Source organism: Pteropus vampyrus, unplaced genomic scaffold, assembly GCF_000151845.1.
Source record: "Pteropus vampyrus isolate Shadow unplaced genomic scaffold, Pvam_2.0 Scaffold191, whole genome shotgun sequence".
In the NCBI taxonomy this organism is placed as follows: domain Eukaryota; kingdom Metazoa; phylum Chordata; class Mammalia; order Chiroptera; family Pteropodidae; genus Pteropus; species Pteropus vampyrus.
Genome location: NW_011888972.1, coordinates 1,847,192 through 1,865,808, shown reverse-complemented (window position 1 = coordinate 1,865,808; position 18,617 = coordinate 1,847,192). Strand labels below are relative to the sequence as shown.

Here is an 18,617-nt window from a genome sequence, read left to right as displayed (position 1 = left end):
GGTTTCAGCTTCCCTGAGTCTGTGCAACCTAGGATGAATATACAACCTTTAAATGCAACAGAATCTGCTTTTCAAATGTCTTCCCTTTATGTTTTTCAAATGACTGTTTTTGCCAGTGAGGCCAACTTTCTTTAGCCCACATTCTCACCAGTTTCAGTGTGTGCCCCTTTCCAATATAAGTGGCTTTTGCTTGGCACCTTTCCGGCTGTGCTACGGTAGTCATTTGCTCCCATTGGGAATGCCGCTTGCTGTCAAAATTTAAGTGTCGTATGCACAGGGACAGGCTTAGACTGAGCTTTGTTGGTGTAACAGTGCTTGAAAAAATTGGTGAGGAAAATGCCAGTGGGCATAATATTCACACACACGACATACCAGGCAGGGTGTGAGGAGAGGGAGACATCCGAAGCCATTGGGGAGAATCAGGGCATGTGGTTCATGGCAGCTGGCGGACTGCCGCCTTAGTGTTGGCTACATCGTGTGAGCCTTGGTGCTTCCAACACTGGCTTACCCTCAAAAAGTGGTTTGGAATCCTCTCCTGGGTGGTGGCGGTGTGGATTCCAGGCCCAGAGTAGTTACCTGTGTGCATCGATCCTTCTACCAAAACGAAATAACTCCCCAGATGCAAGCTAACCAGGAAGAATAGGAGTTTGAGTGAATTAGAGATAGCACCCCACAAGAAAACCCCTCTCTTGACATGAACGATGCACTAAAAATGCTAAAAGCTATCAAAACATTTGCTAAAATATCTCATGGTACAACGAAATGACCAATAGCTGGAAAACCCATGACTAGGATGTGAATTTTTCTCTATCACCAGAGGAGTGAAGTGATTAGTCTAAGGGAATAGATAGTAAACTGAGACTAGGTTAGGATGAGACAGCAACATTTAAGACAGCAACAACAATTATTCTACACGTGTTTTCTGAATGCCAATTACTTTCCAGCTGTGGGGGGTGGTGCTCAAGAAGTTAGAATTTGACCCTTTGAGGGGCAGTATGATGCATGAGCATGAGCTTCGGCACTCAAGCCAAAAAGAATGAGTTAAAGTTCTGGCTCCACCAGTTAATGGCCCTGTGACTTTGAATGTCGATCTTTCAGCTCTGGGAGACTCAGCCTCCTAATCTGTGGAGGGCACTGATGATCACACCATCACCATAAGTATGTATCTGGAGCTCACTAAGTATCAGACACCACATGCACCTGACATGTAGGATCTCATTGCATCTTTGCAGGGATCCTGCAAGGCAGGTCTTCTCCCCATTTGACACATGGGAAAGCAGGCTCAGAGGGGTTTGGGCCTAGCATCCTATCACCAGCAAACAATGAGGTCAGAATTTGAAGTCAGGCGGGCTGATCTAGAGTCTTTGCTCTTTATCAGTCTGTTTTCTGCCTTCTATCTGGTGAATAGAAGGCTGGTGTCATGAGTCAGTGGGGCATCTGTACATCTAAAGCCTAGCTTGGCACACGGGAAATCTTTAACACAAGCTGGTTCACTTCCCTTGAAGATCTCCCAGTCCAAGGTGGAGAGCGGAGGGAAAAGGGAAGGGCTGTGTCCTGCCCATGAAAGTATTTCCACCTCGAAGATGAAGGACCTCTCCTGCTTCCTCGACCCTCAGGCAGGCGTAGATCCCTGCTTCTCCCTGCCTCCTCCCCCATCCCAAGGCAGGCCTCTTCTGCCCCCTCCCTATGGTCTGTCTGGGCCAGTCTGTCTCCCCGACCCCGGCAAAGCATTAAAAATTGAAAGCTTCTTTGAAGAGAAAACAGTTTAATAAAAGCTCTATCCATTTTTCATGAGAGGATCAGGAGAAGGATGGTGAAGAGAAGATAGGCAGGATGGGGGAGACAAACAGGGGTTTGGGGGATCCCTGGCCGGGTGTCAGCAGAGCAGGGGCTGGGAAGGGCAGTCTACTCCTTTCCCGCAGCTCAGACAGCCCCAGCGCCCTCGTCTTATTTCCTCTTAGCAGGACCCACACCCAGCCTATCGATACTGGGAAGTATGGCTTTCTCTTCTCTGTGTGGAAGGCCTCAGAGGCTCTGGATTGCGCTTTCTCAGAGGAAGGTGAGCACTGGATGACCTCTGACCTGGGGTTCATCATACACAACTGAGAAGCTTTCCAGAATGGGCAAGAGGGAGCCTGTCATTTAAGCCCTGACCACATGTTTAGGACCTAGAGGGCCAGGAGAGGCACTGGGCAGGGGCACTGAGTTTTTGGAGGAAGTCCAAAAAGAGAGGTTGGGATATGGGGCCAACCTCTGGCTCATGTTCTTTGGACCCTAAAAGCTGTTCCAACCGTAAGAGACACGTGATATTCACTGTCGTGCTGGGCCTCCACCTTTTCTTATCTGTTCTACCCCAGCAAAGATAGGTCCATCCGGGAAAGAGACCTCACAGACTGACTCTGGCGGGAGAGGTGTGTATGTGGCTCTACTTGAATGGGTTTCAGTCTCCAGCACAAATCTGGGCATGTGCATGGGTGTCCACACATGCCAATGTGTGTATAGTGGTATATGCATGTGTGTGCATGACCAGGGCTATGTGTGTACACATTTGTGTGTGTGTGTGTGTGTGTGTGTGCGCGCGCGCGTGTGTGTGAGCAAAGATGTTAGCTGGTGCCCATGTGTGAGTACAGCAGGTCCTCAAATAATGCTATTTCCTTCAACATAGTTTTGTTAAAATGTTGAGGAGATGCTGTAGGAACTTAACTTTTGTTTATATCAATTAGCCTGTGATAAAATTGGCTTAGTTATATGCCATTTTGCTTATAACCTCTCAACGATGTTAAGTGAGGACTGATTGTTCTTGTTTCTACTGCTCCCGCTTCTGAACAGAAATGTGCCCTCCCTGAGCATGTGTCTGAGGGCAGCTTGGAAGGCTACAGTGGCTGAGAGGGTCATGGGAAGAGTGGAAAGCGAGGCAGGCCCTGAGGCCTTGAAGACAGGCAGGCAGGGTGTGCCAGCATATCCTACAGCTGGTCTCTGTGGGCCCTGGAAAGGAGTTTATTTCATTAGTGTCTCAAACTGAGGAAGGCAAGATGAGTGTGTGTGTGTGTGTGTGTGTGTGCGCGTGTGTAGTGGCACAGGCTTCTACTTATCAGCATAGTCAAGAGGTATTTCAGGAGATGTTCCTAGAACGACAGCTGGGGAGGAGACTGAGAAGCTCACTGATGGTGCTGCATTGGTTTTGGGATCCAACTTTCTATAAAAGCCCCAGGACAATTTTGGCAGAGCTTCCTCCCCACTGCTCTCTGGCCCCAGGGTTCAGCTTCCAGGTAGCTGGGGTGGGGAATGAGGTCCCGGTTCCAGGAGAGGATTTGGGACCGATGTGGGGTATCCTGGCTGGGCCTCCCTCTTGGTTTGCTCCAAACGTGTCCAGCTAGCCATTCTTCCATCCATTTATCTATCCAGGCATTTTATGAGGACGTTGAATAGGCAGATATGTCCCTGCCCTTCAAGACCTCTAAGCCTACTACATTCTTGGCTGTTCTTCGCAATTTCACATGTCCTGCCTCCTCTGTGGTCCTGTCTGGCAGTTGGCAGCCCTGGTGCTGGCAGTTCACCCTGGCAGCTCGACAGGCCAGGGAGCCAGGAGACACAGATCCAGACTTCCATTCACTGTGTGACCTGAGCCAACTCACTCTCCCTGCCAGGTCCTCCATTTGTCCATTTGTACTGGGACTGGTTGCCCTAAGATGAGGTCCTGCTTCAATAACTGTTATGGCCTCTGGATATAAGATAAGATTAGGACTAACAACTACTGGGGACTTTTTCCCTTGGTCAATGACTCTGGGTGGCCTTAGGCAACTGATGGCATCTCTTTAAACTCAGTTTTCTCAACTGTAAGAAGTGCATAATACAATTGCCTTGCTCATAGATCTTTGGGAGTGTGAACTGTGGATGCTCATGTATGCAAAAGTCGTGTCACAGAGCCTGTGGTTCTAGAGGGGAGGTGTGTCAGGGTGAGTGGGGGTGGTGGCTGAGCCAGGCTGGTAGACGAGATGCTGAGCGGTGGATGACTTAAGATATATGTTGAGGGTAGAGTGACTGGACTTGCTGATGCATTGGATGTAAGAAGTAAAAAAAAGAAAAGATTTCAAGGTAAGTCCCTGGTTTGAGGCTGAAGCAACTGGGCGAATAGTGATAGCATTTACTGAGCTGGGGGAGGAAATTCTGGGGGCCCTCAAGAACTCGACTTTGGCCATGTTAACTTTAAGAACCTATTAGAAATCTAAGTGGAAGTGTCAAGCTGGCAGTTGTCTGGAGCTCAGTGGAATAATCGGGTCAGGGCAAGAGGTATAAACCTGGAAGAGATCCATTTTTACCTCAGGCCTTTGAACTTGCTCTTCCCTCTGCCCAATACTCTGCCTCATTTAGGTCTCAGCTCAAACGTCCCCTCAGTCTAAGGATGCCTCCCACCTCTGGTACCAGCACTCATCACTAGCTGACATGACCTTCTTCACCTACTCTTTCGGAATGCTTTTCCACCAGCCTGTAACTCCCTTGCAGACACGGCTTGCTTGTTTCTGTTCACTGCTGTACCCCCAGGGCCTACAATAATGCCTAGAATATAGACAGATACTCACTCGATATATGCAGACTGTATGAATAAGCACTTTACAATGCATCAGCTCCCTTCATCCTGACCAGAACCCCATGACAGTGGTAGCTGTGACCTTGGTTTTCAGAGTGGGAAACTGAGACTGAGGAGGCTTGCTGACAGTCCAAGGCCACACACTAGGAGGTGGTGTGACTGGTCTATTTGGCTTCAAAGCTCATGTGTCAAGCACTACCTCATGCCAGAAAGAGCCTTCTCTACGCCGGGCCTAATATTTCCCCCTTACTCACAGGATTCTTCCAAGGAGTACGTGTGGGAACACCTGCTAAAGCACTTGTCCACTCTACCAGCGTGTACGTATGTAAAGGATCAGTGACCTCTTAGGGCTTCAGTCTCCTTATCTGAGTAATGGGCAGGGGTTGGGTTGGGTGTAGGGAGAATAGATGATCTCTGAACCTCTTTCCAGCACTGACATTCCAAAAATCCTTGTTCTCCAACATCTGTAAAAATGCATTGAGTTTCAACATTCCAACTGTGAGAGTCATGAACACAGGGGCCTTGACTTTGACCATCAGTGATTCAGCTCTGTGGATGTTGGAGGCCTCTTTGAAGCTTGAGGGAGGTAAATTGAGGACAAATCAAAGGAAGTCCTTCCTCACCCCAACTTAATGAGCTTATGGCTTTCATTACATGCAGGAGTAGTCCAGGCAGGAAACAGAAATGGCTTTGGATGGAATGATAAATGCCAGAGACACGAATGGCTCTGAGAAGGAGCTGGCAGGGCTGACCTCTAAGGTCAATGGGAGGGAAGTGGCCCCTTAGGGCCCAATCAGAGACCCATCCTAGGCTTCCAGAGCTCAGTTCTGGGTGGTACGAATTGGGGGTAGGGAGGTCGCCAAGACCATCTACCTGTACTGACTCCACCGAACTCCCTTAGCTCAGCCTCTGGCTGGGCGATGGGTAGAGAAAGGGTGGTAATTGCAGGAGAGGCAGTAGGATGCAAAGGTTCCAGCTCCCAACCTCCATCCACCTTCTTGAGAAGGCTCAGACTGGCTGTGCCAACACTCGCCAGCTGCTGTGGGAAATGCCTAGCATATGATCTCCCTTTCCTTCTGCCTCACCCCACCTGCACCTGGTGACATTAGCTGGAAGGAAGGACTTTGTGCAGGGTAGGAGGTGATTGGTAGCATTGGGAAGTTGGTGAGGTTTGGCCCTGGTACTCTCCTCTTGACCCTATCAAAGCCCTTCTATGTCTACGATTCCTGTCCTCCTTCTTCCAAAAGCTAGTCCTGTAGGGTCTTGCTCTCAGCTGGCTGTCAACTAAGGTGTTAGCTGTCAACTAAGGTGTTAGCTGTCAACTAAGGTGTTAACTGATATCTAAGGTGTTAGCTGATAACTAAGGTGTTAGCTGACAACTAAGGTGTTAGTTGATAAGGCTTAACACCCCCCAAGGGGTATGTGCATTTTAATAGGGAATTGTTGAAAAGGACTGGCCTTCAGGACTCAAATGATATATACTATATTGGTGGAATTTCAGGCAATGGTGTCGATTATGGGTTGAGGTGTGTGTAGTCCCTTCTAAATCACACCACTTAGGCAATCACTTCTTTGTAAGGTCACACATGCACACACACATATCTCTATCACTCTTGCAAAAAAGTTCTAAGTTGTGTGTATATCGGTATACATATTTATGACATGTAATAATAATAACAACAAACACTTATATAACACTCTATGATAAGCGTTATTCTAAGTACTTTACATATATTAACTTATTTCATTTGCACAACAGCCTCATTAGGTAGAGACTTATTATCCTGATTTTACGGTTGAGGACTCAGAGGCTCAGAGAGGCAACATAACTTGCTACCAGGCCACACAGCTAGAATGAGTTGCAGTCACACTGTGTGGATAGACAGGGTGACCTGCATCCCCGCTCTTTACTCACACCTACCACTTCTCACCCAATACACGGTGGGGTGTATTCCTAGTACTGTGAGTCTATCCCAAGGTGTGAGGGGGTAATGCTTGTTTGTAGGAGTGTACCCCAAGTATTTAAATACTGAGATATAGGGCTGGGGAGAGGCCTCTTTGAACAGGGAGACTGTGCAGCTTCTGTGCTGGGGAGGTGTGGATTCGCTACTATAGGGTGTCTGCAGGTACTGTGCAGGGCTGCATGTACACGTGTATTCTGTGCTCACCAGTCACATGAGCCAGCCCCATGGCCCTCTCTGCCCCATACCCAGCCCGTGCTTTGAGAGTCACCCTGCTGCCCTTTGGCATTGAGTCCATCAGGAGGCTGGGCTACCAGAGCCTACTCCTGACCAGACGAATCAGCCTCTGGCTGGCTAAGTTGGAAGATAAACCCAGCACTCAAATGAGGACAGGCTGGAGAAATGGGCTGGGAGTGAATAATGGCCTCATGTGTAGGGAGAATGGCATGGGGTCAGTCTTGGCAGGGCTTCTGCCAAGTAGGGATGGGACAATAGGAGCAAAGGTAGGAAGTGGTGTGTGTGTGTGTGTGTGTGTGTGTGTGTGTGTGTCTGTGTGTGTGTGTGTCTGTGTGTGTGTGTGTGTTCCTCCCCTTGGGGGAGGGGAATCTGGGAAACGAGGTTTGCAAAGAGGCTGAAGGCCCATAAGTCTATTCCTGTGGGCACTTGGGAACCACTGACTTGGTTTGCAGGTGGGAGAGACATGATTGGATAAACCTTTGAATGAAAGTTGCCCAGTCAGTGTGAGCAATATGGGGTGGAGGGGGCCAGGCCGGAGGCTGCAGTAGCTGAGGCTGGGCGTGGCTGTACGGAAGTTGAGAAAGGCACTGGGTCCAGATTGTGGAGTTAATGTTGCTGCAGCCATGGGGGGTGGGGGTGGGGAGGAGCCTGTTGCCCAGTATTTGGGCCCTGGCCCTGGCTAGGGGACAACCAATAGTGGGTTTCAGAGCCAAGAGGTCAGAAGAAAAGTCAGAGCTGGGGATGAAAAATTTTAAAAATAGTTTACACTTTTTTGCTGCTTTTTCTTATTACAAAAGTAATACATGCTTATTACAGAAAATATGGCAAATGTAGACAAGGAGAAAAAAAAAGACAGTGATAATTTGCAATGTCCCTGCCAGAGATAACAAGCGTTTCCTCCTTCTGGTCTTTTTTTTTCCCTGTACACATTCAGTGATTTGGTTTTACAAACTGATCTTTATAGTATATTGTAAACATTTTTGGACATTAAATTGAATCTCCAAGTTCTTTTTGTGACAAAGCGTTCGACACTCTGGCTAAACTAGAATTTATGTACTCAATCCCCTATTGTTGGACATTCAAGCTGTATTTTAAATGACCCTATTATAATGATTGTTGTAATGAATATTTTTGTGGCCAGTGCGACAGAGATTTGAAGGCAGTCAGCTCCATCCTTCTCGGCCCCCTCCCCTCCTGAGCCCTTCAGCTGAGGTGGGGTAGTGAGAGTCTGGGCTTGAGTGTTTGGAACCCTGCCTGGGACAGGCTGTGGGGTCTTGGGCAAGTCCCTTTCTCTCTCTGGGGCCTCAGTCTCCCCATCTGTGCGGTGGAGATTGGACTTGGTGAAGTTCTTGGCTTTTCCTTGGCAATGTAAGCACTGTAGTCACTGACCGTTTTCTTTGCTTCCATTCTCTTTAGTGTCTTTCTCTGGCCCCCATGTCCTTTCCCTTCCTGGGTTCCCGATTTCTCCTTTTCATTTCCTCACTTCAGCCAGGCCCTCCTCTGTTCTTCTTTTCCTTGGCTCTTACTGGGTGAGACTGTCAGTGCCCATCAGCGAGCCGTGGCTATTTCCCAGCTGGCCTGCTGGCACCACCCTTCCATCTCACACTAACTCTACCTGGCAAAGGAAGAGAGCTCCAGAAGACACCTGTCATAGACGCCAGGGCCCTGGGGTAGCTACTTTAGTGCCTACAGTAACCCCAGGCTTTCCAGGCACTGCTTGTCATACCTGGGTGGGCAGGCAAGACACTTCTGAAGCAGAAACAGAAGCTCTGGGAAAGGACAGGGAAGGTCGCGGATTTCTTGAGCTCATCCTGAAGGGGTCATCTTTCCCAAGAGGGAGTGGCACTGTGCAGGGAAGAGCCAGTGGATCAGAGTTTCTTTATCAAAGTTCATGGCTAGGATCTCTGGACAGCTTCCAGAGGTCTGGGGACCGATTCTTTGAAATGAGTTGCGAATGGGTATGGATGTGTGTTTCCACAGTCCAGTGGATTCGTTAAGATGCTCGAAAGGCACATGACTTCAGAAAAAGATTAAGAAGGCCTGTTCTGGAGGTTTTCTGTCCCTCCCCTTGTCTTCTAACCCCTGACCCCCCAACACAGACACACATACAGACACACACAAGTCCAGACATAGGATTTATGTCAGTGATGTCACATCATCGGGAAGGTGACATTAGTGCCACTTAGGGTTGTGCTCTCTGTACATAGCTTTTGGGAGTCACTGTCTTTCTAGCCACCATCTAGTGCCTTCTGCCCCTTCCCAAGTTTTATGTGATGAGTAGAAGTTGCTCAGCCAAGAGGCCAGGCTGGGGGCATGTGCAGGAGAGGTAGCGAGGGCCAGAGCATCTGCTGCCTGGGGCGTCTGAAAGTGCCTGAGGATGTGAGTGTATAGAGCAGTGCAGAGCTGGATTGGAGAGGATTAGATAATTGACCTCATAATTGACCTAATTAGTGAGTGGCTATATGGAGAGCCCTTGGGGATGTTGGGCCCGCAGGTGGCACAAAGGCCAGGCAGAATTGCATAGAGGCTGTGAGAGCCAAAGCCGGGGCATTCGCCAGCAATGGTGGAGGGACGGCACTGCAGGAAGAGGACCAGGACTTGGAGGCATCAAGAAGAGAAGGACAGGGGTAATGGGGGTCACTGAAAGGGAGAGGGACAAGAGACACCTTGAGAACAGATAATGGCTATGGGGCATAAGGGGAAGAATCAATATCTGGGGAGACCAGTGAAGAAAAGGGACGAGGCCTGGGGACACGAAGGACAGGGTCAGAGGAGGAACAGGGAAGACCTGAAGGGCAGAGAGACAGAGGCCAGGGCACCTGGAAAGAAAGAGGGAGCTATTGCATGGCCTGAGGGCTCTTTGGGGGTCACTGGGCCAGAGATGGAACCAAAGAACCTGATCTCAGTGTCCACGTCTGAGCAGTTTGTGTGTGCGTGTATGTATGTGTGTGCACATGTGCATGTACATGTGCATTTGTGAGCACAGTCACTCTAATCCCATTTGTGGCTGTGAGGAGCCTAATGGTGGGAGGAGAGGGGTCGGGTAGCATTGGGAATGACATCTGGACCTCCTGAATCCCAAAGCAAGCTTTCAGAAGAACTTGGCCCTCGGGGGCCAAGGAGGCATTCTTTCAGCAAATGTCCTTTGTGTGCCCAGTATATGCCAGAACATGTTTTAGGAGGTGGGGTAGATCAGTGATTAGATCTGACAAAGATTTCATGGTATTAATAGTCTAGTGAGGGAAGATAGACAAATAATAAACATAATAAATGAGTAAATTGCACACTGTGTTAGAACAGTAAATGTTATGGAGAAGCCAAAGGGCCAGATAATGCAGAGCGAGGAATGTCAGGGTGGGGTGACAGTGATCTGCAATGTTCAATACACTGGTCCTGGTGGGCCTCAACAAGAGGATGGCAGGAAGCAAAAAAGTAAAAACGTGAAAGAGAGGGAGTGAGCTTTACATGTATCTGGGAGAAGAGCCTTCCAAGTAAAAGGAGGAGCAGGTGCAAAGGCCCGGAGACAGGAGAATGCCTGGAGGGAAGTGAGCAAGAAGGAGAGTTCGGACTGGAGGTCAGAGAAGTAATCCTGAGGTGGGGTTGCGAGGGGGAGGGTTCATAGCCTTTAGTGCCGTGGTAAAGGCCATGGAAAGGATGGTGGCTATTATTCTCAGTGAGATGGAAGTCACTGCAAGGCTCATGGCAGAAGAATGACAGAATCTGACCTAGTGTTCACTACTCTGACTGGTACGTGCAGGTGAGGCTTTGATGAGATTAAGGGGAGAAGGCAAAGAGCAGTGAGACACAAACGGGGCTCGGGCAGGATGGTAGCAGAGAGGCGGGTGGGAGGTTCGATCCTATGCTTGTCCTGTCCTGGCTAGGGTTAGTCAGGTCGCAGTGAAGGGCCCTGTCAAAGAAGAAAACACGAATCTATTGATGGGAGTTCCTGCCCATCAAAAATCTGGCATAGTTGATGGAAAGAGACATCTAGAGATGCTATTAGAAGTTGCTGGTGTACAGGGCTTGGTTCTTGGCACTTGATGGGCAAGTAATTTACAGGAGAAATGGCATCCCTAGTCCCTGTCCCTGGTGTGATGGCAGTGTGGCTGAGGAGACCAACACACACATACACCGACCCACCAGCTAAGGAAGAACCTGTCCCCAGTTTTAATGTCTGCTGAGAGCAGAGGGACAATGAAAACAAGGGCTTTTTGGACATGGGAGACTTTTTGGAGGAGGCGGTTTTGGACCCAGCTCCTTACACATATGCATGCACAGGAGCACACATTCAGATACAAACGTCCATCACAAACATGGTCAACACTGCGCATGCACGCAAGCTGACATGTACACTCCTGCCTACTAGGCTGTGCACACACGGATACTATGGCATGGCTCACATATCATACACACAATGCAGAGCCTTCGCGAGGGGCCACAGCCCACTCCCAACCTCATCTGCCACCAGCTTCTGCCTCTTTCTATCCCCACCTAACCAGGCCATCTTTCTCTAACAGGCTGTGCCATCATGCTTCTGCACATGTTCCCTCTGCCCGGAGTGATTCTCTCCTCTGACCTCCTTCAACATTTGGTAGGCCCTTGCTGCAGCATGGAGCACACGGAACTGTTAGTCCTTGTGCATTGCCCTCTCTTTTCCCCTGCAGTGGGGCCTAGTCTGTTTTTTTCACCACTAGATCCCAAGATCAGTGCCCGGCACATGCTAAGTGCTCAACCAATTATTGAATGAATGCAGATCTTTAAGGAGTAGAGGGTCTGAGGTTGGTTGAAGGGAAGACAGACCCAAGGTAAACTGGCCAGAGCAGACTGGGACTCCTGTTCTGTGGGAGCAGCAGCAATTGTAACCCAGGGAGCTGGCCTCCCTCCCTCTCTGGGTCTGAAGGGACTGCTTGGGGCTGCGGGCATGGTAATGGGGAGGTGACAGGGAGAAGGAGCAGATTAATCTGGGGATTAATTGAAGGACTTGGCGGCCCGGCAGTGCGTGTGCTTGGGGCAGTGGCTCTAATGGCTTAATCAGATTATAGGCCTCAGCACATGGTCTGTCACAGCGGTGCCCAGCTCACCCTCAAGAGCACCCCCATTCCAGAGCTCTCCAGGATGGAACCACAGCCCGTGCTTAGGGCCCACTCTGAAGCCTGACATCTGGAGGCCCCACTGTGGAGACCTGTACGCCCAGTTTACCCAGGTCCAGGTCCAATGAATGGACTGATTCAGAGGGTATTCTTTGCAGTTGAGACAAAAAGGGGTTCAAAGGTAAGCTCCAGAATTCCTTAGCCGTGTGGCTTTCAGTAAGTTATCTAACCTCTCTGAGCCATCATGGTCTCATTTGTGAAAGTAACACCTCCCTCGAAGCGCCCATGTGATTGATGATCAAACGAGATGTAAGTGAAAACACTTTACAAGTGTTCCTTATTGCTGGTAGAGTCACGGAAACTTTTTTCTCCACTGGAACAGTCTAGCTGAGGCCAGGGGTGAAGAATACAGAAGAGCCAAGAGTTAATAACAACAATAGTCAGCTGCCATCCCAACAATTAACCCATGTGCGGCACTTTAAAATCGAAGAAGCATGTTCCTGTCCTCGATCTTATTTAACACCCAGGACAGCCCTACAATGTAGCCAACGAGGAATTCACAGCTCTGTGTGAAATACAAGGAAGAATGCCAGGACAGGAGGACAGATCATTTGCCTGTCTGTGGCCTGAGCTGTGCCCACAGATGGAATCTTGCCTGAACAGATGCTAGTAGGATGGCCAGGGGCCTCCAGCCGGAGGTCCTGAACCAGAAAGCCTGGCGATGGGAGCACTCAGCCTCACCACCTCTCCTTCCATGGCAGGCAGACCTGGGCTGAGACCCTGGCTTTGTTGAAGGTGAGAATCTCTAAACTGAGAAAGCCTCGTGGTTCTGAAGCCTAGGGAGCCTCCTATCCCAGGGCTGGGGCTGGTGTTGACACTGGACATGTACTCCATGTAGACTTCCCTGTGGGAAAGATGTGACTATCCTGGAAGTGGCCAGGCCCACCAGGGCACAGACGGAGGTGCTGCCTTGAGAGCGGGCTGGCTTCCAGCCTCCCCTCTTCTCACCCCCAGTACTTTATTAGGAGTAATTTGTTAAGCTGTTCCAACTTGTCAGCAGCCACTTCAGTGGCTCTGCCTCCTGCTTGCTTTTTTTTGGGGGGGTCCAAAATTGTCAGAAGCTGACGGGGCATGTTAGAAACAGGGGGAGATCATCTGAGCAAAAGGAGAAATGGGGCTCTGGAGATAGGGGGTGCCCAGGTCTCTCTCCACCTTGAAGCCTTAGCTATACCAGGTGCCATGTCTGAAGGAGAGAGAGATGGAATCATGAAACTCCTGTCTTCACACCTCTGTCCCCTTCGGCTCTGCCCCAGGCTCAGGAAAAAGACAGATGTCCAGGGAGAAACTGGTGGCTGGGGTGGGGGCAGGCTGTCGGGGTGGCCTTTGGTGGATAGGGTTGGAGACAAGGCGTGGAAGAAGGCGGGGATGGCTGGGGTGGGGACTCGGGCCATTCTATGAAGAGGAAACTAGAGCGGATCACGTTGTGCCAGGCACTGAGTTCCAGGTTCCACTGAAATTAACTCATTTTACCCTGATAACCTTGTCATTTTGCAGGGAGAGAAAGTGGGGCTCAGAGAGGTAAAGTGACTTCCCCTAAGTCACACGGCTAGAAAGTAGAAGGGCTGAATTTGAACATAGATCTGGCCCAGACCTTCAGAGTCTCTGGGATTGTTTTGGATTAAAAAGATAGAAGAAGCTCAGTTGACCGGGCCACAGAGTAGCTTACCAGCTCGCCAGGACTCTGGCCCTGACCTGAGCCTTCGTTTCCACACCTCTGAGAAGTGGGAGCTGGAGTAGAGGACCCTAGAGGATCCTGCCAGTTCTGATGACCAAGGACTTCCCAGCTCTGTCTTTTACTCCCCACCGTGGCCCATCTGCCAGCCAGTCAGGGCCAGGGGCAGGAAGGCAAGCTCAAAAGAGTTTGAGCCACCCTGGGGTGAGGGAGGAGTGTGGGGGACTGCTCCTGAGAGAGCCAGGCCCATAGTACCCGACCAGGTGCGGCTTTGAGCAAGACTTGGCAAGAGGAGACAGGTGTGAGGCGAGCTTCGGCTCTTAATCACCGTTTCTCTCCTTCCTGCACGCCCCGTCACCGTCCCAGGAGCATGGCACCATGGGGGGCTGGGAATGGGAAGGGCCTGCCTGCCACATCCCCTCACCCTGGCCCTGCCCCATGGACTCTGGGGGAAGCTCATTAGCTCGAGGGGCGCCCTGGCCCTCCCCTCACAGCTTGTCACACAATTAGCCACCCTCTCTGTACAAGTTGCTGTGTAATTATTGGGTCTTGGCGGGCTTGAGGCCATGTAATTAGCCTGCCCCAGCCTCCAACCAGCTCTCAGGGTCATTAGCGGGCCCACTGGGGGTGGGCGGGTGGGCAAAGCATCTGCATGACAATGCACACTTTGTGGCGCCTCTGCCTGTACCCAGGGCAAAGGGGCAGCTGGTGCCACTGTGCGGCCAGCTCCTGGGCACATGTGCCCCTACCCTAACCGTCTACCCAGAGGCACCTCCGACCTGGCCAGTCAGTCAGGTTACAGTGCCTTTCCCATTCTGTCTCTTATGTGTGTCTCACCACAATTCTGAACATCGGTACTCTGCTTGTCCCCATTTTACAGATGAGGTAACTGAGGCTTAGAGAGGGGCCAGGACTCCATCGAGATCTCCCAGCTCTGGCTCCTGAGGGAAAGTGCTTGATGCTGAGCCCGAGGTGGCCCCAAGGAGCCTTGCTTTTTCCCAGAAGCCTCTAGGGGGGAGCTCTTTCAGTGGCCAGTGGGCATCCTTAGCTGCACGGTGATGTGCCTTCACTGGGGCACTATCCACCATCCCTCCCTCAATCTGCTTCTCCTGCCTTGAAAGGTCTTTCACCATCTCCCACCCTAACCCACCGTCTGGGAGCCCGGGCGGTGCTACCCTCCATGAAGGCCCTCCGTCTGGTTGTTGGAGGCAGTGAGGAATGTGGCAAGGGTACCTAGATGCTCAAGCCACTACTGCGCCTGCTTTGCAGAAGTATCAAGGTACATTTACTGTGGGGCTTTGCCTGGTTCATAGCTCCTCATTCTGGCCTTTTACGGCTGAACAAACTTAGTGGCTTCCCTAACCTCTCTGAGCTGCCTAGGAGCTACGAAGACTAGATGACATAACTTTGGCAAGTGCCTGGCTCTGCCAGTGCAGGGCACTGAGTGAGACAGTGAGTTCCCTTCCCGGTTCCCAGCAGCTATTGGCCTCCAAAGCCAATCCCATCTTCCATTTCTCCCAGGCTCCAAATCAAGTCCCCACAGAGCCCCGGCTTTCTGCACCTTGCACCCCTCCCCTGCTGCCTGCCCCTGGCGGCCCCCAGCCACCTTCCCACTCCCCCTGAGCCCTCTCCCCACTTTGAACACTGCATTATCCTGGCAGCAGGGAAATGCGTTGTTCCCTTGAAACCCCCTGCCCCACCCTCCCTGCCCCCCTTCCCAGGGCTGGTGACAAGTCTGTGGGACTTAATTGGCTGGCATGAAAGGCAGCACTGACATTAATTGGCTACATTTGGCAGGCAGGCCCCCAGCCTCCCCCTCCTCTCTCCAAACCCCCACCGCTTCCCAGGAACCTTATCAATCCCACCACAGGGACCAAGAGCTTCGAGGCCCCTGCCAATTAGGCACTTTTTGCTCCCTTTCTTCCCCTGATGGGGTTTCGTTAGAATTTATGACACTCTATAGGGCTGGGGGTGAGGGGGTGGGAAGCAGGGGATGGGAAGGTGGGGGAGGCCCATTCCTATGGAGGACAGGCTGGGGGAGGGGAGAGGGGCGGATGGGAAAAGGACACTTGGGATTAGGCTCTGAAGCTGGGGGAGGGTCTGCAATGCAGGATGTAGGGCCTGGGGGAAGGGGAGAGGAGGGCTTTGGCCAGGCCAAGAAGACTGAATTTAATAGGCACTGCGTACACAGTTGGTAGAAGGTTTGAGAAAGTTTGAGGCAATCTAGGAACATGGCTAGACAACAGAGACAGAAGGCTGGAGACCTGGCTTTTCTTCCCAGGAATTTCTGTGCGCCCTTGGGCCACTTGCTGGCCCTTGCTGGGACATGAAGGGCTGGGGCAAGATCCAGGGTTCTCACCCAAGCCAGTGTCCGTGGAGAGGACGTGCTTCAGAAAGCTTGTCCTGCCGGGTTTGGGCTGTCATGCCAACGGCAGCTCAGTGCGGTTTTGGCCAATCTCATCCTGGCCAGAAGCTGCGATTGGCAGCCCAGGATGTCTGTACAACAAATCTAGGAAGATGAATGAATTGTTACTCCACAGGTTCTGTGTGTTTGGGAGAGTAAATCTTTCAAAGCCTGAAGAAGCTGGTGAAAGAAATCCCTAGTGATGGTAAGGGGGACCCACCGGCATGGACAGATTGGCATGGGTGTGGGAAGAGGCAGGGACTGGGACCACCTCTTGTCACCCTCTGAAAACTTCCTTGCAGCCAACATTGCTGCTCCGTTGGGTGATGAGAAACGTTCAGCTAGTGGATCAGATACTATTCTTATGGGCCTCTGTTCTTCATCGCCTTCGTGTTGCCTTGAGTCTCTTCTTCCTTGTTCTTTAAAAATATGCCTGCTTCCATTTTAGCTTTCTCTTCTTTTTGAGGCCACAAATGAACCTCCCATTCTTCTTAGAGTCTTAGAATCACCTCTCCCAATGGTGCTGTCCCCCAAACTCTTCCCTGGCTTCTCTGAACTCTGTGCTCATGGTGCCCAGGGTCCATGCCCCAGCCCAGCCTTGAGAGGACGACTTACTTCCTCCTAGGGCCCCCAGCACCTCCTTGTCCCCAGCCAGGTCCTTCCTGTGGGCCAGGATTGGGTCCAGAGAAGCCACTGGCCTCAGCCCCCACTCTGCCCACCGAGAGGCCCAGGGTCAGCAAGGGCCACCAAGGATGGGGCAGCCATTCCCCTTCTATCAGCAGGGGCCTGGGGCCTGCAGCAGGAGAGGGAAGGCCCACCCCCAAGCTCCCACTGCTGCTCTGTTTTAACAAGGGATAACTGTCAAGTAGGAAAAGAGATGAAAAGAGATGAAAAACTTTGTGTCCCCAAGGTTTTCAGGTCTATCACTGGGGTGTCCAGCTCACTCAGGACTCATTCTGGTTCTTTCTGATGGTCTCACTGGCCCCCTATCCGCACATGATGTGGCAGGAATGGGCAGAGGCCCTGAAGAATCTCAGCAGAATCCCTTCAGACACATCTTAAACGCAAGTCACCTTTCACATGTGTCCCTTTGTCTCCTTGAACAGATGTTTTCCTTTGCCCCAGCTCACCTCTCTTTCTACTAAGATGGTGCTATTATCATGACTGTGACTAGTACTAGATAATTATAGTGACCATCGAGTTTTCTAAGCACCTTATTTATATTAACCGACTTAGTTCTCAGGACAGCCCTACAAGGAGGGATCACTTATCATTCCCATTTTACAGACAAAGAAACCAAGACCAAGAAAGGAAAGGCGATTTGTCCTGGGTCATACAGCTAAGAAGAGGTAACGTGGCTTCACATCCAGCTCTGTGTGACTTGAAACCCCGGCCTCACAGTGCTGGTGAGCTAAGGCTACTGAGTGTGTGTCTGTGCCCACAGGAGAATCCACAGGGGACACATGCCCTTCCTTTGTTCCTTGATCTTGTGATACTGGTGCCCCTCCAGGCTCTTGGACTTTCTCGTGTGACATCTCGTTCCACATCTAAAAATCCCAAATCCTCTTGGATTATGACTTGTATTCCATCTAAGAAAGTTGAATCTCCTTTGCAGATCCTGGGGGAAGGGTGGGGAGAGTCAGCAGAACACACACTTGGCCACAACCTCAGGCTCCAAAGCTCAGGGACAAAGACTTCAGTGGCCACCAGGGTTGGGTTTTAAGACCTTGAGAGGCCTTAAGCTCTGAACATACTGCACAGCCCCTGCCCCCCACTGGCCATATATAATTAAAATTAAAAACAATACTAACCCATAAAATACGTGTAAGGAAGTCCAACAAAGTTTTGATTTTTCCCAAGATACCACTTTGATGCTTGAAAAAATATATCAAATTCTTTCAAAAAATTTTGCTCTCTCTCTCTCTCCTGTGCTGACACGGACATGTGCACACTGCTATTAGTGCCTTCTATGCAGGCCGCCTACAGGTCCAGAAATCCAGCACTGTCGCCCTCACTGTCATCTTCGCCTTGCAGGCGAAGTACTGCATTTTTACCCCCTCTCTGATACCACCTCTTGGCTGCACTTCTGGCTCCTGAGTCCCGCCCTTCCATCTCGGGTCTGTTTACCTCTGCTAACCTGCCATCCTAGTGGCAGGGAAGGGCTTGTAATTAACCAAATGTCAACTACTCCTCTCAGCCTTGCTATCTAAAGTGTGTTCCATGGAGCAGCAGCCGCATCACCTAGGAGCTTGTTAGAAATGCAGAACCCCAGGCCCCACTCTGGAAACTCTAGGGCTAAGGCCCAGCAATCTGTTTTCACAAGCCCTCTGGCTGATTCTGATAGACTCCGGAGTCTGAGAAGCACTGTTGCTTTAAGGTACACAAAATAAGAAGCTCTTGCAGAAAAGTGTTGGATCCTTGAATTTCCCTAACCCCTCACCAGGCAGGCTGAAGGGTATTCTACAGTGTCCTGATGACTATTTAGGCATCTAGGGGAGTCTCTGGGAAGTGGTGCTGGATGTTGTGGGGATTTCACAGGACCGTCATTTATTGAGCACCTACTACATGCTAGGGATGGCCAGACACAGAGACATTTCTTTATCTA

At 50.7% G+C, this 18,617-nt stretch overlaps 1 long non-coding RNA gene across 1 annotated transcript; it reads left to right on the top strand.

Annotated features, from left to right (window-relative positions):
- Window positions 1–2,629: 2,629 nt before the first annotated feature.
- LOC111746469 lies at window positions 2,630–18,329 on the top strand. The gene is made up of 3 exons (XR_002783127.1): window positions 2,630–2,726; window positions 15,058–15,064; window positions 18,319–18,329. It is a non-coding gene; the product is annotated as an uncharacterized LOC111746469 (long non-coding RNA).
- Window positions 18,330–18,617: the final 288 nt, after the last annotated feature.